Below are 21,650 nucleotides of genomic sequence, written 5' to 3'. Positions count from 1 at the left end.
CATGACAAAAGTAACATGTCCTGCCCTTTCATAGTAGAATATTGAATTTTTCACCCTCCTTCTCAATACACACGGATGCTATGTGGGGCAATTTAAAAGCAACCCCACATACTTTAAATGTATGAAAGGAATTCATGTGCCACAAAATTTTCTTTATTTCCTCACATTTAAACACATGACATGTTTTTGCATTCGCCAACATGCATGGCAAGTATGACAGTAGCTTAAAGAGTAAATCCATATTAAGTTTGGGTTGGGATATTTTTAACTGAATAAAATGCAACTTAGATCCTGTTGAGAACATACTAAACAAACCAAGACAGCTCTGCATTTTGTGCCTATGAGGGTTTAACAGCCCTGTCTTGAGGACATATACTGGTGTCACCAGTCATTAACTCAAACAGGCCTCCAGAAACACTCTGAAGAGGCGCTGAAATAACAACTCGAATTATCATATGCCTTCAGTAATGACCCATCTGCTGCATGATGGAGGAGCATAAATTTTTAGGTGGCTGAATGATAAAAAAAACACCAATGAAGTCTGCTAAAGCCAGCACACACAATCATAAGGCTGCTTCCACTGTAGTGGGCAAGGTGCAAGAAACTGCTGTCAGACTGATTTTGGGCTCTAATAAAGGATTCAGAGTGCCACATCTTCTAAATTGCTCCATCAAACTGATTTCATGTCCTTCATCTAAAGCGCATCAACAGGACAAGCAAAAATGCTGATGAGTTTTACAACGAATCAAAGTCAAATAAAGATTGTTTTAATACAAAGTGTGTATTTGCTTTTGCAATGTAAAACCACCTAAAGATTTCAACAAGCAGTGAAATGTGAAAAAAAGTAGGACACCCTGCAAAACTTTGTCAAACATATTTGGACATCTAGATATTCATTATAAACAGTGCTACAGAGAAAATCAAATATAAATAAAGCCTAAAAAAAAACTCATAATTTCTGTAAATGTTATTAAAAAAAATTCAATTTCTGCCGAGAAAAAAATTATGACACCAACATTTATTCTCACCTTAAATTGCAAAAATGTCACACAAACCTATCACATCTGGTGCAAATGGTCAAAACATTATTACTCAGTATTTTAAAGGTTTGTTGTGTTAAAACCTACGTAAAATAGTCAATAAGTGAAGGACATTCAAAATAACTGTCACCTTGTCTAAGTCAAGAGTGTGACTTGGACAGTTTTACAGGCTTTTCAAAATGGCGAACACTTCAAGAAAAACCAAAATCTACTCAACCACTGAAGCTATTTCCATAATTCAGGGCTCATCCACTATTGGTAAGTGATGAGGATTACCATAATATAAGCTAGGCATTAAATATTGCATAACTATTTTGTATTTCTCTTCTCCTGGATGAGCATGTAGCGACACTGAGCAGTCGCTGGCATTGACTTTGCAGCAATCCCTCATACTGAGCATGCATGTAGTGACAGGCAAAAGGAAAACTCCCCTTTAAATAGGAAGAAACCTCCAGCCAGAACCAGAACAAGGTTCAGTGTGATCGACCATCTGCCAAGACCAACTGGGGGTTTGAACACAAAAAGAACACAGAAGCACTGATCCAGGAGTCCTTTCTATGGGAAAGAAAATAAAACATTAAGGGTAGTAGGTCCTTTAGTGGCTTCCTCTAGAAGTGAAAGACAGCTAAGCAGATGAGCTTTGAGCCAGTTTTCAAGTGTAGAGTATGAAGAGAGCCCATGCAGTTGGTCACAGTAGAAGCTCAGCCAGTAGCTATGTCTAGGAGAGGCAGGGTTAAACACTGTATATGGTTATTAGGCAAGAATTACCAAAGGAATAGTTTTCAATTCTTTAAAAAAAATCATATGCAAACCATTTACACATATTATTACATCTAAGTAATCTAAATATACTATATACTTGATAGGTTGTGAAACATCTCAGATACTGAGTTCTGAGGTCTATATACGCTTATGATTAATGCACTGATGCTTATAGAAGTCCTCAACATTACAGATTTGCATAGTACGAGTTATTCCATTTGTAATAATTTCAATCCAAAGAAACATATTTTCTTACCAAAACAAAGACTCCTACAGGCAGAAAGGGTTTTTGTCAGTGTAAGGTGTCTTGCAAATTAAGCAAGTCTGATTTGCTAAAGAATCATAAACATTATTCTAAACATTTATCTTAGTCATGCATCATACAAAAAACAAAGATGTGATTTAAAACAGGAAAGACATTCAGAACATGTCTGCTTGACTTGATTTAGAAGAAAAAGAAAGTAAAACATAAAGCAAACATCTCAACAAGCTCTAACAAGCTCTAACAACCCATCTGTAAAGGTACGTTTGAATACAGTATTACCCTGCTTTGTTGACATTTATGTAGGCTGGTTTGAAGTCTTCTGCAGGCAAAGTCAAAACAGAACAGCATACAGTTTGCAAACATTGCATGTAGAGGCATAGATACATTTGATTAACGCATCTCACGATAAAACCTTTCTGTTTACCGGTGTGGGATGATAGAATTGTTTGGTTTCTGGTGTAGAAAGGAGAGGTGACCAGGGTTCAGGAGAATGTGCATGGTACTTCTAATGTGTAAAAGCACAGCAATCATTTAATTCCTCAGATTTCCATAATGGTAGTTACAAACTTTCATGAAATTAGTCACTATCTACTTTGAATTACCATAAAGTAGAAATATTCAGTCTATTTTAAGCAGACCTGAGCCTGACATATGACAATGCACACATTACGCAACAAGCCAACAAGGAATTACTTGGTTGTCAACCATCAGTGCTCCCTTTTCTGTACTTTGGCTAATAGATAATAAATTGTCCTGAAGACACTAAATTGTTGCAGTTTCAAAAGCATGTCATTAAACCAGTGCACACCACATATAAGAACGCCTAATGCAATAGGGGACTGGCGCCAGATAATAGACCAGTTGAAGTCATGTGATAACTTCACTGACCCTCTTTTTCTGTGTCTTACAGGGCTTTTAGAGGCCAACATTAAATAAACCTATCGTTTTCTATTTTATTATTCTTAATAAAGATGCATTTAGTGACTGATAGGACATTTCGAAACTACAAAGGTAATGTACACGGACAAGTACTTAAAGAGTTACCATAACCCATTTATTTCTGAAATGAGGAGACCAAACTGGATAAAAAAATTGCAGTTATTAGCAAACACTAAGAGCAAAAAAAAACAACTTGTCACTTCCAAGGTTCATCAAAGGCAGCATTATTTGAAGTCAGAAGATAAAAATATAGATTTTTCCCTCTGAGATACGAAGGTAATGTGCTTTCCCCTCTGAACCACACTGAATATTCAAACCCAAGGGACCCAAACAAAATGTCAGGGAAAGGACTTTTTAAGTGATCTTGCTGAAGCACAGAAAGTTTAAAACATTTTTAAATGAAAATAATATGTAACCTGCACATTAAGCCATTACAGAGAATAAACTTTATAATATATAACTATAATGATGCAGTGCTTCTACCCATATTAAAACCATGGTAAATCTTAGCTCTGTAAAACTTCATGAAATATTGTCATCTTTGAACAAACAGGTTTAGATGTGTGTGAGACTGTTTGGTGCAGAGCGAGAAAGACTTAAGCCAAAACCTTTAAGTTTATAAGAAACCTACTCCGTTTTTTTTTTTTAATCTCACCAAATTCTTGAACATAAATGACCTAACATTAACAACCAACCAACCAACAATCCCAGAGACCAACTGGTTCAATTAAAGTATATAACACCCGAAGCTAAACTTTGAAGCTTGAAATATGCAGTCCAGTCGTACACAAAACAATTACACATACACATGGCACAGCACAGAACTGCTCGAAACAGAGCAGTTCTCTCTCTTAAGGTCAGAAATAGTAAAAAAAGTTAGTTGTTTTAAGAGAAGAGAGAAAGAAGCCATCAGGATCAGGAAAACTATTATAATACAGAGGAGACGGCCTCTAATTTTATCAATAAACACTTATATCAGCTGGTTTGATTAGCCTTTACAGTTTAAAAAAATGTCAACAAGTCACATGTTGGCCTTATTAGGAAGCATTTAAACAAGTAATAACTGATGTGATCTTAGCAGCCCAATTAGTTGTGATTGTCCTAAAACAATTTTAAAAACCTGAAACGTCCAATCCATGATGAGAAGTGAACAAACATTTTTGAAGAAACAAGACACAGGAAAACAAGTCCCATTGCCTCCTGTTTAAGCACCTTAGATTACCATGATGGGAGAAAATATCTCAGCACAGAATCAGACAATGATGGGATTCTCTTTGGAGGGAAAAATAATGAAGGCAGCAGATAAAGGTTTTCAGAGAGCAGAGGAATGGGAAAAAATAAATCCATGTAGTTTTGTTTGTTGTGGTTGGGGTTTGTAATAAATAGTAGGGATTATTTCAGCCTTTTGACTAGATGCACCAAGAAAACTACTAATGACCAGAACTGGGGGGTTTTCGACAGCCGGGGACTGTCCAGTTACTCAAAAATCAGATCCTCTCAAAGTTTGAATGGAGCAATAAATCATCCAGAGATGAAAACCAGACAGTTTTCACATTGATCGTCTCTGATCGGTGATCAACGGGTCAAACAAAAACAAAAATCTGATTTTTTTTCTCCCTCTTTCATTACTTGCATCAAAACGAAAAACTCCATCAGTTTTGTTTGATAAACATGTCAACCAACAGCATGTTTTCTAATGTTCTTTTCTCAGTTTAATAAACATCAGGTTGAGGCATATCCTTTAATGCATAGATAGGAATAATCTTGTAATCCATTCATTTTCTGTTGGATTAAAATCTACTAACCTCTAGCAAAGAATCTTCAGCACATATTTCTTTCTTATATATGTGTCATAATCCATAAAATTTAAAATATGAATCAGTCAAAATCAGAATCAGCCTGGAAAAGCCTGATCAGTGCATCTCGACCAGCTGTCTCACATGCTATGTGTAAACAGCTGTGCCCAAAAACTCCTGAGACACTGTATTAGGAGCTCCAGTCTTTAGATCTGAAACCATCCCTCTGTATTCATGCTGTAGAGTCCATTAGGCTACCTCAGGGGGGATATAATTTACCTCCTCTCTGCAGCAGTTATGTTTTGACAACGACTCATGCCTTGGCGTGACCAAAAACTAGTTAATTATTTGTTTCAAGCTGTTTTGGTATATGTAGGCTACATTTGCTTCTCGTTGTTTTCTTCTTTGCTTTGTGGTGGCTCCTTCTATTCTTTTGTTACTTTTATTTTATCTGCCGCCACATGTCTATTGCTTTCTGTTGCATCAGGAGAACAGCATGCATGTCTGCAGGGGTTTACAAAGGAAAAGACAAAGGTTTAAAGCTCCAAAATGACATCCAGAGCTTTCAGAATTTGAACATTTCCCAGGGATAGAGCCCGTTGATCTTCTGTCCCATTAATTGGACAGTTTTATGTCTGAGGAGCAAAAAGTGGACCAGTGCAGATTCTCTGGACAGCAGCAGAGGAGCATGTGGTGAGGCCTGCTGTGCTTTTCCTATCCTGGGTGAGTCCATTTGTCAATCTGCTTCAGACCAACCAGCGAGTCGTGTTTATGTTAGACGTATCTGTTTATTTTTTCAAAGGGTTTGACCACAACACGCCTTGGCCCAGAGGTTCCAGGCTCTCCAACCTGCAGTAGCCAATCAAGTCACTTTAGGAAAACTGAGAACATTTTATCTTATTTCATGTTTCCTATTTTCCTCAGAATGGTTAATGCTAATCTTTTTTCCCCTCTGTAGCCACCGCTCACTCTGTATTTGAAGATCTCTCCCAGTGTTGAGTCATTTTGCTGCCTAATGATGGTTTGAGTTCTCGGCTAAGACCCAGTTAGACTAAACAAGGCTTAAACACAGCCAGCCTGCAGTAAGTGTCACTTCTAATCCACTGCGAAACGAAGAAGTGTGCACACTCATTCCTGCACTGTCCCAGTGTTTGCATGCATGAACAGAGCAGGAGTAGGCGATTTGTCATTTCACTTATCAGAAAAGCAAAGATGCAGTTGTTACTTTCAAAGAAGCAAAGTCTGAACCAAGGCATGAGATTATACTTCCACAGTTTGTTCCTCCCATCTGCCCAGTTTAACTCTCCTAAATGAGCATAATCTGCCTGAGTTCATAGAGTTGGGATTTTTATATTGTAAATCTTCCCTATTTCAGTTCATGGATCATTTCGCTGATATATCTGATTGTCTGTTTCTATTATTTTCTAAATCTATAATCTATTTTAAAGACAAAGAGAAGGCAGAAGTCACTACCATGATGATGATGTTGGCAGTATATTGTTTAGCTCCTCTGGGTTGGGAGATTAGATATCTGTTGTTTAAATTGGCGATCAGTGGAGTTTAGTGGAGGTCAGGGTCAACGCCTTTTGGCTCTTTGTGTTGCCTCTGCCCACTCTTGAGCATTGTTTGCGGTGTGTGTTGTGGGAGGCTGCTGCCATCTGAGACTGCAGCTACCACGAGTAGCGTGTTTGGGCAGAAACAAAAGCTCCATTTTGACCTGAATACCAAGTGATTTCAGTCCCAGAAGGTTTTTTTAGGAATTAAAACACAGGTTTTTATGGTTTATCTCTCACTTATAAAAGTCTGTCCAAAGAACAATGATGACGCAAAGAGCAGTAAAGCCACAATAAAATGGAGCAGGTCTACCTCGGGTGTGTGTGTATATAGTCTGTATAAGTGACAATCGTCCTACAGGAATGGAGTACGAAAATAAACTCAACCAGTTGGCTGACTACACAATGAATCCAGCAGAATACATTTAATTAAAGTGCTGTCATTTACAAATACATTTCTAACTTTAAAAAGTCATCCGTCTTTCCAAATTTTAGAACAATATCTGTCTTAATTCGTGATGCATTTTTAGTTGCTCTATTGCAGCCAAAGTCACTTTTCAACTGAAATAGTATGTAACAGGATGCAAAAATCATAAAGTTGTGGGCTGTTTTTTGTGTTGTAAAGCTTTGACCTACTGATACCAATTTTAGCAGATTCCTGTTTTCTTTCAGAACTACTATATAAGAACATATTACCGGGCATCTTACTGACAGCAGTTATTAATTACCTATATTAGAAGAGACAATGTTATGTGGCATGCCTGTGAAAGAGCAGTCACTCTAAAACTGGGTTTTCTATATGAAAACAAAGACAAAGGGATCACAAAAATGACATTTTAAACTGCCCATAGCGTTTTATATTAGCAAGTAGAGCCAATAACATTGATAGCTTTATTAAAACATCAGTCTACTCATGTATTCCTTAAAGAATGAAGATACTTACCTTAACCCTGAGATTTCAAAAAAGTTGCCAACATTTCCAAATCCAGCATGTTCTATGACAGATGCTCAAAAGTCCAAAAAAAACAAAGGAAAGTTACTGTACTCCATTCAGCCTTTCTGTTACCTGCTCTCTCTTGCTCTCTCATAGCTTTAGTGAAACGCAGACATGCTTCAACATGACCTGAAAAATAAATGTTTCCTGATAAATTACTTCTTACACCTTTTATGTCTGACTTTATTTTTAAAAATCTCACTAATACTGAAAACAGCCTCAATAACATTTTCTAAAACCAATTGTGCTGTTAAAGGTAAAGTGCATTCAAAAATAAAGATTTTTCCTCTCAGACCGGCAAACTGTTCAGGGCCAATTCCAATCACCAGTTTATTTCTCCGTTTCTCATTTGGTTGCAATTAAGGCGTTTTAGCATCAGAACTATTTGGTTCACTTCAACTGGAGCAGATGTCCGACAAGAGTTGGAATACCTTATGCTGTCACTCTTGTTCAAAGCGGTTGACATAGTTTTTACAGAGGTTCTTCAAACAGGACAAAAATGAAGTGGACTAAATCTGTGTGGGACTGTGAATCACAGCAATGGATATATAACCACATCTCTGTATTTCTGGTCTGCCAACATAGTTTTATCAGATTAAAGCAGAAACCTCCACGGGCCAGGAAGCATATATGGGCATCGAGATGTAGACACCATCTTAAAATGAGATGTGAAAAGCACTAGCTAGCCACAGCACCACAGCAGAACATTCATGGTTAACAGTGTTCATCTTTGAGGTGTGTGTGCAGGGAAAAAGTAAGCACTGAGCCAAGCTTAAAAATAGGCCACAAGGCAAACATGCAGAAGTATCTTTGCTCAAACTTACAGTATTTAAGGCCTACAGAGAAGTAGCATCATGAGAGCACAAACCACAACAAGCCTCTTACGGACACACACATGCACAGAGTAACAGCAGTCTCGGCACAGCCAGGAACAACCAGGCACCGGAGCATGCGGTCAGTGTTATGCCATTGTGTGCATGGTGCAGACACTGAGGCAAGACAGAGGAAAGCTGACATTAAAGGGCCTATCTCTATCAAAAAGCACACACAGAGACACACACCACGCTCAGTCCTGACTGAATTTTGCCTTTGAAGCTCAACAGCTGTGTTCATCTAAGATAAGAGACTTTCTCCTCATCAGGAGAACAGAATAAGAGCCCTAGCCTTAATGCACCCTGATGTACTATAATGCCATATTATGGCTCATGTACTAACACAAAGCTAGACTCGAGAAATGTTCTGCTCTCTACACAATGTGAGGAAAAAACTTTTTCAATCCCCCCTCGGTCAAACACCTTCCTGAACAAAGACTGCAAGCCACAATCTCGCTTCTTTGACTCCCACTGGTGGATCAGTCTCTGCAGCAGATGCTCGAATACAAAAACATGCAATGAGCTGTACACACAGGGCCAGGTCAGAAAGAAAATGCAACTAAATTTTGATGTGCCAAAGACACGGATTATGCATGAAAGTAAATTGAGGTTTCCCTTTTGCCATAATTGGAGCCCAACCAACTGCAGCACAGATGTTGGTATGCAAACATGGAGGTTGATATAGAGTCGATCTGTACTTTTTAAAGCAAAACAGCTTCCTCTTAAGCATGCTGAGGATGTAATTTTACAGATTCTCACCATTCTAAGCTACAGCTCTAAGATTTTCCATATTTAGAAGAGAAAAAGCAACAGCAAGCAATCGGTTCATGATGCAAGACTTGGCTTTATTGCACACTAGGCAGATGGTGAGAAGAGGCTGACTGAATACAATTCAATCTACTCTGGACACAGTAATGGAGCTGGAAGTCAAAGCTAACCACCAATTAGAGACAAGTGTCAGACCCTTCTCTTCTCAGCTGAATAGCTTGGACAGTGCAGCACAGAAAGTCACCCCAGGCACATTAAAAGGCCTTTTAGAGACTCACTGTATGGGTGACTTTGCTGTAGGAAAGCTAACAGCTCTATTACTTTTATAGTGTTACTATTTGATACAGGCAACATTGCTGCCCCTTGAACCCAGATATAAGGCAACTATCCAAGCACTGCACCATCTGAAGACTGTGTTCCTAAAGGACACATTAGTGTTTTGATACTTTTTATTCATGTTAAAAAGTTTTTTTCAGGTTTAAATGATGCTGGGTGCTTGGTGAGACCAAGACAAGTCTTACTTTTTCTTAAAATAAAGTTTGTCTATCCAATGAGCTGATCCAGCTTATTGATTTAGTTACAGCCTTCAGTCTCCTTGGGATCACAGACCTTCAATCATTTACAGCAAATCTGATTAGCCTGAAGCAACGTTTAGATGTCCTGGTAGGACTTTCACATTTCTTCATCTGTATCCTCAGCCAAAGCCATGGCTTGCACATAGGTTACAAAGGATCAAATAGGTCTTGTTATACAAAGGTATCAGTCAGGAGAAAGATACAAAAAAATCCACCAACATTATGCAGCTGAAACAAGATGTTAACATGTACTGTATTCATGCACTGCATTTCCTTTGTTTCCTCATTGTCTGACACCAATGATTAAACTAAACGTTTCCTGTTTCAGGTCAGTAAGCATTGAGAAAAGTAAGTCTATGTCCTATGTGCCAGAATAATTAGCATAATAATTAATAAAGAAATTTTATTTTTACTTTCTTTCAAATTCAAAGTTTTACATACACTTCTTTATTAAAACTGCCAGGTAAATTGTATGACTTGGGTTAAACATATTGGGTTTATGTCCATAATCTTCTCCCAAATGTTTGCTAGAACTTTGCTTGACATCAGGGCAAAAAACAAAAACAAAAAAATCACTTTGTTGTCCTTAAGTCCCTTTGTCACTAATGTGATGGCAAGCTTAGAGTCATTGCCCATGTAGTGTCCAAGCTTTAACTTTCTGCCTGCTATCTTCAGATACTGCCTCAATATTTCCAGATAATGCTCTTTCCTCACGATACCATCTGTTTTGTGAAGTGCAACACTTCCTCCTGCAGCAAAACATCCCCACAACATGACGTTGCCTCCAACATACTTTAAAGTTGTGTTGGTGTTTTTAATCTTGCAAGCTTCCCACTTTTCTTGGTATAACGATGGTCATTAAATCCAAACATTTTTGTATAATTTAGTAATTTTAGTTCCATCAGACCACGGGTCATGTCTGCAAAAATGCAGGTCCTTGAATGCTTTGTGTGTTGCTCCATGAGTGGGACAGGACTTAATTCACTGTGATAATGAAACTGTTTTATCAGCTTCAGTCAGGATCTTCACAAGGTCTTTTGCTTTATTTCTGAGATTGATACATTTCACACCAAAATGCTTTCATCTATGAGGAACAGAACCCATTTCCTTCATGGCCTCTACGATTGCAGGACATTCCCATGACCAGGTAAAGGCGGCACCTTCAGACATCTGGAAATTGTATCCAAAGATGTACCAGATTTTGACATCCAGAATTCTCTTCCTGATATCTGACCAGATGAATTTGTTTCAATTATGTTCCCATAAAATACATTCACGTGTGTCTCCAGATTTTTTAACTGTTGTGAATTACCAATCAGAAGCTTACAAACGCCATCTTGCCTTACCCATCATGTTTAAAAACATAGACATCTCACTATATGTAAACTTCCAAATAATTTTTGAGAATGATCTTGTTCATTATACTGGTTTTTAACAAATAAATAAAAAAATATCATAATAAATAAACAATGTTGGCAATCCTAACAGACCTAAAACAGAAAATAGTTAGCCTGACATAACGCCAGACAATGCGAAAAACATGCTATGTGTCTTTTTATACAGTGAATGTAAATATTTGGTTTCAACTGTAGCTTTCAGGCAACAGTGGCATCAAAGGAAAATGAACATTTCTACAATATTTATTAACAATAAATAAATAGAAACTGGTCAGGGAAGCCCCCAAAGGGCCAACAGCAAACTGAGGTAGCTGCTGGAGTTTTAGCCAAGTTCTGATTATGTTCTCCCTGTGACAAAAATCTTTGCAATCTCTGCAAAACAACATATTCTTCCAAAGAAACTATCCAAAATTGTTTTAACCATGTGGGAGAATGTGTCCTTGTTAGATTTGACAAAACGTGAACAAATCTACAAGGTATCACTAGACGAATCCCATACCCACAATACCAAATGACTACCTGCCAATTTCTGACCCATGACATTCAGGGGGAGGGATTTTATTTTCAGCACACAGTAAGTCGAAGCACACATCTTCTACAGAAGAAAAATAAAATTAAAGAGTCAGGCTTAACCTGAGTCTACAACTAGAGCCAAGAGAAACTCTTCGGAGTCCTGAAGAGGGCAGAAGGCATGAGAGGTCCTGTCCATTTTCACTGATTTGGAGAACTTTTACAATGAAAAGTAGGAAATATTGCCAATTCAGCATCTGGCAAGCTGGTAGACTGCTACATTTTCCTATAGCACATTATAGAAATACAAAAAACCGACTGGATGTTTGTATCTGTGTATTTTTGTTCTGGGATTTTAATTCTCTTACAAATTGAACAAAGTGACTACTAAACCAAACCGTCTTTTAATTAATTGTCAAAGTTGAAGACACATTAAGCACATAAGAAATGACAAAAATGTGCTCTTTTGGGGCCTCTTAGGACCTCAGTAACTGCCCTGAGATTCGCCTGTCTCTGTATTAACACCACAGATTAGCTAGTCTGTGGCTCATCGCTGTCTCTAATCAGATTGCTGATCTACTTTAATCTCTTTTCAATAGCGAGCAAACATATTGGTTGTAGGCACTGCTTACAAAATACTTCTTTAGCAGCAGGAGGTTAAGGTAAAGATTTTGCACTTCATACCAAGACACAAACAAATGTTTGTGCTCCTTTACTTCTTTTGCCATCCAATTCAACATCCAGTCATATTCAAAGTACTCAAAGACAGGCCGATGTATTTCGCTGTGTCTCCAGGGCTACTTCTGTGTTAATATTTTATAAGCTACAGCCAAATCACCATGTTAGAATAATTAAACATCAGTTATGCTACAAAACTACAGAGAATATATTACGGAGGCAGTTTATCAGTGAAGAGAGAGTAGTGAAGGAGAGCAGTGGGGCTCCTCAGAGATCAGAGGCTGCTCACTCAGACACTCAGAGGAATCTAATTCTGCCATTACAAAATGGTTTAGAAAGACTAATGATTTACTGCTTTAAATATCAGAGCAACTGCTGCCTGTAGTCTGGAGGAGTACCCAAGTCTAATAATCTGTGTAATAAAAATATATTAAGTTCATATTTCAATGTTTTGAAAAGTGCAAAAAATCATAAATAGCTTCTTTGAAGGCATTTTGGAAAGACTGAATCAGGGCTTAAATGGCTTGGAGGGAGAAAGTCACCATTGGCACAGTATCAATTTCAGTTTTCTTACACAAGCATGCATTCATTTTGTGAATGTTGCCACAACCCCCAAAACCACGGGAGGCTTTTTAACAACTGTCCCCGAGTTATAAACCGTGTGCACTCTTACAAAATCTAAATTCCAGAGGAATTATGATGCCCTATTTAAACTTAAAATCAGGGCCTATATGATGGTTAAAATAGTTATCTGATTAGTTTTTTCTTTAATTAAAAAGACACATGTACATATACAAACAGACATTCCAAGAGGTTAAAGCACCAAACTAAATCCACATACAAAATTTTATATATATATTCACATATATATTGTGTTATTTTTTTGTAGTAATAGATATAAATATGTTCAGATAAATAAAGCTGACTGACTTACTGAAGGGTACATGTGGTGTCCCACAAGGTTTTGTGCTAGGCATAAAAGTATTTATATTGCACATAAGTAAGATATGTAGTGTATCTGAAATTCTCTTTATTTGCTAAAAACACATGATATTGCTTGGGTAATTGTCTGAAACTGCTTCTGGGTGGATCGGAAAGGGAACTGATAGTTTGAAAGAAATTGAATAAATAAAACAAAATAAAAATTATTTTTTTTTTAATATTTAATAATAGGTAAATCAAAAATAAGGCCAGTCTTATGATGAATTAATTAATTAATTAATTAAAGCAAACAAATTCAAACAAGCTTATCAACTTTATTTATGCAGGACAAGACCTGCTTCAATGCAATGTTTCCAAGCTAAAATGACAAACGGTTTATTTTGTGGCCATTCCAATTAGACCTTCATATATCAATGTCATTAAGTCCAGTGAATACTTGCCATACAGCATATAAATCCGTGAGCCTTGAGCGAGCAAAAACAAAGCCCATATCTGACATCGGAAAAAGATTTATCCAGCCATGAGTTGTAAATTTTCACGTTTTGAGGTGAGCCTGTGGGACATTTTCAGGTATGTCTGCATGCATAAATGCCAATCATCAATGCCACACACTTGCTCAATAAATAGGCTAGGGGACTGCATGTCTCTCTCCAACATGAGCCAAAAGCTGGTGCAGATGCTAAGAGAAATTACAAGGAGAGCAATGAGAACGGCTTTACACATCAGAGATTTAAAGGGCCACCACAGGAAGGAAGGAAGCCCACCTGTCTTAACTAAGTGCACATCAGACAACAAGGAGACCAACAAGCTGAGAATACTTCGTGAATGCTGGAGAGTGAACAGGGGACTGAACTGCTTAAAAGCCCCATCTGAAGAACTTGCATCATTGAAAGGACTGTGTTACCAGTTCTGAAAATTTCACACAGGTGAAACAGTCAACTCATTTTTAAAAGGTATTTACATTTAAATATAACATTAACTAATTCAAACAGATTGCCTGCTTTATTTTCTGTAACTGGCAACCTCCATGTCAGGCATTAGGGTGTTTGTTGGATAAGGAACATTTATTTTGCCGTATGAATACTGTTCTGCAATGTTTACAAGATGACAGGATGATTAATGCAACAAACTTTTCACCTACAGTTGCAGAACATCTGTTATTCACAATCAAAACACACAATTTCCCTAAAATCAAATGTAGCAGCAATATAAACTTTAGATATATCTAGCTATTAAAATTTTTTTTTTTAAGCGTTCTCAAAGATGCACTGATCATGATTTTCCTAGCCAATTCTGATTTCCAGTCTTCCTTGAGCTCTGATCTTCTGGGCTGCTCATTATCGGGAACACATGACATTGACTTTATTATTGCTAAATATTGTGATGAGGATGTTTATTTATTATTTTCCTCACTACTCTCTTTCTTTTCCGTCATTAAAATGGCCTAAAACTCTCCCTGAGTTGAAGAATCTCTCTCTAAGATCTAGATTTAGGATGGGCAAAAAGGACAATAAATGTCCATCCAGCTGGCCAAATGTTATTGGCAAAGCAGAGTTTCAATGCATGGCACATAAAATATAATACCCTACCAAAACTTGCATCAAAGCTGTTTGTGTCCTTTGTGATATTGCACACATTGACACTGCAACAATGGTTGTGACTCAATATAATCTGCAGCTCTAATTGTGACCGATTCCACTTATTTTTAAGGAACACAAAAAAACAAATTGTACAGTAGGCACTTTGATGAAGGTAGCTGTTTTGAGCCCAAAAGAAAATGAGACGATTATAGGATTATTACCATTTTTACATTAATGTAAGGCTGCGTAATCCATCAAATTATAAAGATCAGAGAAATATCAATACATGCAATATCACTATGCAAATGTAGGTTACTGTATTCCAAATGCCATGTATGAATGCCCTGCATGCTTAGAATATGTTTGACCAGTTGGATGAACTTTCAGAACTTTCAAAGAGGAAAGTGATCACTTACAAAGTAGTTACAAAGAATTTAACAAGCCCAAATCCAAAAGCATGCCACGATGTTTAGTGACAGCATTGTGATGATGCAAATTAGAGGCAAATGAGGGAAATGTGGGTTATCTGCAACCAGTATAATCATTACAAGAACAAAATTTAAACTCCAAGTTTTCCTAACCTAGTGAAGCTCTAAACAATCTTTGCCAGGGTGTTTTAAGCTCAAAAAAGTATATCAGAGTTCATTTGTTTGTTCATTTGTTTATTTATAGACAGAATATAATAAGTAGATTTACATTTTACATTTTTTGGATTGGAATAAATATATGTATACTTTTTTTTTTTTTATGTGGTTTGAGCAGCCGATCACCAATTAAAGGTAATCAAGTGAAAATTGCTCAATATGATTGGAGTATCTCAAGGTATATAGCACTTAAGTAAATTTTAGGGATTGCTTTTTATTCCACATGATAAAGTTTGAAACAATAAGTAATAAAATCAGTGATTAAACTAGGAAGATTTAACTTCAAGCAAAATAAGCAGAATCTCATGTTCACATTGCTACATTTCCAATTCCAAAGTTTATCTCCTCCAGGGAAGATTTGAGGCTTAAAAGCAAACAAACAAACAAAAAAATAACCTGCAAATGATCGGTCAGCATCCTAAAAAGTTATCAATCTGTGCAGGTCCAAACATTCCAGACAGTGTTTAACCGTCCCAGCTATGGACCGCATCAGAGGTGAAACACTGTAGTTGCAGGCAGAGCCATGTGTAAGTACAGTGGCGTAGAGGCAGCATGCAGGAGATGTAAGAGCTGCTCTGCTAATCTCAGACCGTGCTGCTGAATGTAACAGACAGCGGAAGCGACGTTTTTCTCCGGCTTAACTACAGGTTGATAAACCGCTTGTTTACACACGAAGAACGACAAAGTCAGCTTCCAACAAGCCGGACATGCCTCCCTCTTCCTCCAGTGGAAAAAAAGGGGGAAAAACACGGCTTCTTCCCTCAGTTACAACAACCGGTCCGGAGCTCACCCCCCGGAAAAATATAACAAAACAACCAAAACTGGCAGCATGTTTGAATTTATGCACTCACCTCCTCAGTCCGGGTTAAGATGTTCACATTGGAGGCGAGGGACGAGAGGACAGTGGTATCCAACAGGGTTAAACTTGTCCCGTTAGAGAAGACACGACATTACTGGCAAGAAAAGCTCCGTGTGTAAGCGTGTGTCTGTGTGTGTGTGTGTGTGTGTGCGTGTGTCTGCAGGGTCCGCTGCCTCTCCTCGCTTCAAGTCACTCCTAGGGGGCGGGGTTGAGAGGGAGGAGGAGCGGCTGCAGATCCAGAGGAGGACAGGGGCGCACCTAGAGGGGGCAAGCATCATCAGGGAGCCCCAGCAAGAAAAAAAAGACACAAACAGTTTCCTTTCTGAACGTACATGTGTGTAGCTTTGAAAATAAAATAATAGTGATAATAAAAATTGCATCTAAACTGACTGTGACCCATTTACAGTTTAGACCAGGGATGGGTTAATTTGTCCTAAGGCCACAGGAGTAATTAAACGCATGTTCGAAAATGATACCCGAAATGTTTTTTACCAAACTTTTACCTACCCTGGACATTTTTGTGAGTGTTGTAAGTGTGTTAGCCTGCGGTAGTGTTGACCAGTGCTTTCACAGCTGTGGAGGGTTTAGTAGACAGGCTGCTGTTTTCTTACCATAAACTTGTGATTTATTTTTACCAGCGTTTACAATGAAAATTAAAGTTAGATGGAGCTTGTGAAATTCACAGATATTTCATAAATAGGCTAAAGCCTGAGAGATGTGTTTCAAATTAACATTATCTACATGTAGCACCTCTTACAAACATTGGATTGTGGTTGTTTCTATTTACACCTCAGAAAATAAGCTGTTTAAAACACAAAAAATATTACTTTGACTGCAGGAGCTACTCCTTTTTTCTTCAAAGATGGCTGTAAATGAGCTGCAGATTTGTAGGGTATGACTATAAATATAAATATAAGGTTGAAAAAATTTTCATCTAAACGTTTCTGGTAAATTAAAAAGTACTACCCTCCACCTTGAACCGCAACCTTAACATGGTGGAGGGGTTTGAGTGCTCAGATGACCCTAAAAACTATGTTGTCCAGGGCTTAAGTGCCCCTGGTAGGGTAGATTGAAGGAAAGTTCCTGCCTCAAGTGGATGAGTTTAGATATCTCAGAGTCTTGTACACAAGTGAAGGGAGAATGGAACAGGAGATCGACAGATGGATTGATGCAGCTGTAATTTGGACGTTGTGCCAGTCCATTGTGCCAAAGAAAGAGCTGAGCTGAAAGGCGAAGCTCTCAGTTTACCCGTCCGTCTACGTTCCCACACTCACCTATGGTCATGAACTCCGGGTCATAACCGATAGAACGAGACCTTGAATACAAGCGGCTAAAATGAGCTTCTTCCGCAGAGTGGGCTGACACTACCTTAGAGATAGGGTGAGGTTGCTTCTCCACATTGAGAGAAGTTAGTTGAGGTGGCTCAGGTATCTGTTTGGAATCCCCCTTGGACGCCTCACTCGTGAGGCCCAGGGGACGGCCCAGGAACGCTGGAGGGACCATGTCTCCCTGCTGGACTTGAAACACCTTGGGCATCCCGGGGAGGAGCTGGAGGAGGCGTCGGGGAGAGGGATGTCTGGGTATCTCTGCCGAGAATCCAGCTAGCAAGAGAAACAAAATTGGTTGCCTTCAAAGTAAAATATGATTTTTTTAAAAGTCTGTCCTGATACACATTAAATTGACAGTTTTTGTGTTTAATTTTGAATTCTCTCTTCACCAACACAAGCCTGTCCCAGACATATAAAAGGTAGAAAGTGACCCCTGTATCTGTATTGGCTGTTAAATGCTCAGGACTGGTTTTGTTTTGCAATTGATGTATTGTTTATGTAATTGTTTTAGTTTTTTATAGTCCTCAACTTTTAAATGTCCATCACTCACCTCTGATGGCATCATAATAACATTTCTGAAAGTCTGTTATGGCTATTAGGTTTGGAGTTCCAACCCCAGACTGTCAGCGGACCCCATCTGGCCATTTGAACATTTTCTAGAGGTGCCCATATTTGGTTTCTTTCCATGTGTGCAGTGCAAGCAGCAATAAATGCCAGAGGGGATTTTTGACAGAAGGATAGCAAGCAAAGTTAAAACAAAAGCTTTACAAGATGCTGGTGGAATTTGCTTTGATACACAATTTGACAACAGTTTCACAAACAAAAGGACAAGAGACAAGACAGAGAGCCCAAGACAATGTGGATATGTCCTGATGACAGATATTGTAAAAAAAAATAGACACTGTTTTAAATATAGAGCTTTTCCACTGTCATGAGCCATAAAGGAAGCAACTGAAAGAAAAGGAAGATCAAATGTGTAATGTTACCTTGTATGCACTGAAGCATTGTAGGTTCTTGTAGGGCTGGATTGTAGGCTGCTCTGTGTTCCATTGATTTAAATAGATGGCAATGAAAGATGCAATGCCACAATGTTTCATTGCTTTGAAACACATTTGACACTGTAGCATGCACAATTTGAGCAAGATAATCCAGGCTGCCATATAATTCTTAACATGTTGAAAAGTCTTGCTATATTAACGCCACAGCTCTCAAACGCCATGTACAACTGCACTACTGCTAAATCTATGCAACAGTGAGTCAAATATCGCAAAAGTGACCGAATAACAACACTCACTATGCCAAGCACACATTTTATTCATTTCAAATGCTGAATGCTTGATACTTATAGTTAAACTGATGACATCAGTTACTGGGTAATAAATTAAATTAGACCACGTAGGCATATCCATAGAGCTTTGTGTTACGGTTTACTTGAGATATAGGACCCCAGAATGCAGATGAGCAGGCAGAGTGATGGTATGTGAAAAAAGGTTTAATAACAAAAAACTCACTCACTACAGGAGGCAGGAACAAAACAAACGGGCAGGCAAGACAGGCATGGCATGATCAAAAAGACAAGACTTGGTTTGCAAACAAGACATGAGCATGAGAAATGTTTCCACGACGACTAACAGAACAGGTGTGAATATATGGCGTGAAAACCAGGTGGAGCAAGGAGACAGATTAACTTGAAGCAGGTGAATTGAATAAACTTAATTAACAGAACAAAACGTGACTGGAGCAAAACAGAGACTCTTGAACACAAACTAGAAAAACATGAAGCAAAAGCATAACCAGATCCGAAAACCAAACTTGACAAAACATGAACAAGACGACAAAACAAAAGCATGACCAGGAAAATAATAAACAAAAGCATGATACGAAACTTGAGCAGTGAAAAACATATAAGTAAAAAACCTGAAACCAAAAAACCCTAAATCATAACACTTTGTCATTTTATTCCCAGATGGTTATTGGATCCTTAAATATGAAAAAAGCGGACAGTGATGTCACAGAAAAGTAATACTATTCATGATGCAGCAAATCACTGTGAATTTCACATCTTTGATTCCAATATGCATGCACTATTTAGAACTGCAATTTGACTGGACGGATGTTTCACAAAATCTCTTTCATTTCCTCACATTTAGACCCTTGTAATGTGTGTTTTTTAAAACAGTAGCAAACTTGGAAATAGTGCGTTATCATCTTAAGAAAGATTGATTTTGGGGCTGGGGAATGTTGTAATTCCATCACTGGCGAGGTTTTCCAGGTATTGTTTGATCTTGGAACTCATATGTTCTCAAGTTTAAATGGAACAGCTCACAACACAAATAACATGTTAGCTTGAAGCCAAGAGTCTTGCAAAAAAAAAAAATTAATGGCAACTTAGTTTGCAAGCTTACACTGAGACATAGGACACGGAACATGGGGACGTACTGGCATGGAGCAGACAGGCGAACAGTAGAATCCAGAGACGAACAATGAAAACCAAACTACTTGTAAACAGAGAAAGGGAGGAGAAATGACCAATCCACCAGAACATGTAATCAGATAAAATATGGAGAAGCTGTGGCATGGAGAATACAGAGCAACTGAAGGAGGGAGGCTAGTTAACACAAATGAGTAGGAACACAGAGACATCCAGGAAGGTAACAGAAATATCTAAATGTAGCAAAACACAAGAAAGAAAAACAAACCTAATCTACAATGAATGAACTTGAACAACAGCAACTAAAAGACATTAACAGGGAAATGCAGTGAAACAGACAAGAGGGAAACTCAAAACTTAAACACCTCACACAGGTGAATCATGACAGGTTGTTGTTATGAAAAAAAAAAGGCTATTATTAAGTATTGGGAAGGTTAAAGAAGACTGACAAATGAGCCAAATGTTCACCCAGTTCTAGAGCTGTTAAAGTGTTAGGTCATTTCAGAGTACTTCTCTTATTTGTTTGGAATGTAATTTTATTTATGTTTTATTTTCCTTTTATATGCATGTATTTTTTGTTTTGTTATTTTAACTCTCTTTCACCCCTATTTACATTATCTTTCTGACCATACATCAAACTCTCATTAGTCTTAAGTCTAAGATCAGTTGTAATTTATTTTAAAACCAAATGTTTTTGGGGGGGAGTTGTAAATGAGTTATTTCATTGTATGTTTACAAAGCAGTCAGAGGAAAGCACAGTGCAAAAACTTTAGTTGGCAAGGTTTATTTGTTTTTACCTTGTTGTAAATTCTCCATAGTATCTGATTATATTCCAGGGCTTTACAGTTCAGACCTTGTGCCTGGTGCTAAGGTGAAATTTGAATTGGAGACAATGATCTTTGATCTACAAAGAATACATTTTTTATGTCTCAGGCTGTATGTAACTGACCTTTTCCTTCCTTTCTCTCTTGATTATTAATAATTTAGTGACTTTATATAACACTGTAACAACAAAACATCTTAGAAGTATCTGTTTGAGGACTAAACAACAGTATTAACACTTTAAAGGATCACTTCAAAATGTCAGACATTTATAAAATGTATGATGTCAACCTCAGAAAATAAAATAACAGCAACATTTCATTCAGCAAACAAGAGAGAATAGACAAAAATACCAGTAAATGGTGAAATATAAGTTCTCACTCATTCAGTGTGGGCTAAGATGTATGTAGGTCAGCTGTAACAGTTAATGGAGTAACTTAATTGTTCATATATATCCACCATCACCTCCTAACCCAAATCCCTCAGGTCACCAGCTGGAAATGGTCTGCAGGTTCAGGACTTTTCTTACATATTTCATGGATTTGCACTTGGCCTACTTCTCCTTAGGAGCAGGAAAAACATTTTTTATGTTGGCATAAAAAATAAAGCCTGAAAGTGCTTTTATTATTTAAGTTACCAGATTTGAAGTAGAAGACCAAGCGTAAACCCCCCAAATTTCTGTCTGAAGTTTGCAAACACCCATTATTTGAATTTCAGGGTTATTTTAAGCCCAAATAAAGTTATCTGATGTATATTAAAGCCATTATCTTTGTGCGACTATGTAATTATGCAACATATGTACATATATAGATAGAAAAGCCTACATTTGTTTAGACTTGTTTTATATATTAAATTGTAAACCAAAGTCATGTAGTTTGGTTAACTGTGCTTTGCA

General features: G+C 37.7%; 1 protein-coding gene across 2 annotated transcripts in view; it reads right to left on the bottom strand.

The window, feature by feature from the left end:
• The window catches only part of ppp1r16b (protein phosphatase 1, regulatory subunit 16B), a 110,837-nt gene extending 94,509 nt beyond the window's left edge, over window positions 1-16,328 (bottom strand). The window contains exon 1 of one of the 2 annotated variants that reach the window (XM_047346990.1): window positions 16,167-16,328. The gene's annotated coding sequence lies outside the window, so the exon portion shown is untranslated. The remainder of the gene's footprint in view (window positions 1-16,166) is intronic. The other variant, XM_047346985.1, reaches the window with a different exon arrangement.
• Between the last annotated feature and the right edge of the window lie 5,322 nt (window positions 16,329-21,650).

This window comes from Girardinichthys multiradiatus, chromosome 20 (assembly GCF_021462225.1).
Source record: "Girardinichthys multiradiatus isolate DD_20200921_A chromosome 20, DD_fGirMul_XY1, whole genome shotgun sequence".
NCBI lineage: Eukaryota > Metazoa > Chordata > Actinopteri > Cyprinodontiformes > Goodeidae > Girardinichthys > Girardinichthys multiradiatus.
This window is presented reverse-complemented; position numbering and strand designations above follow the sequence as displayed.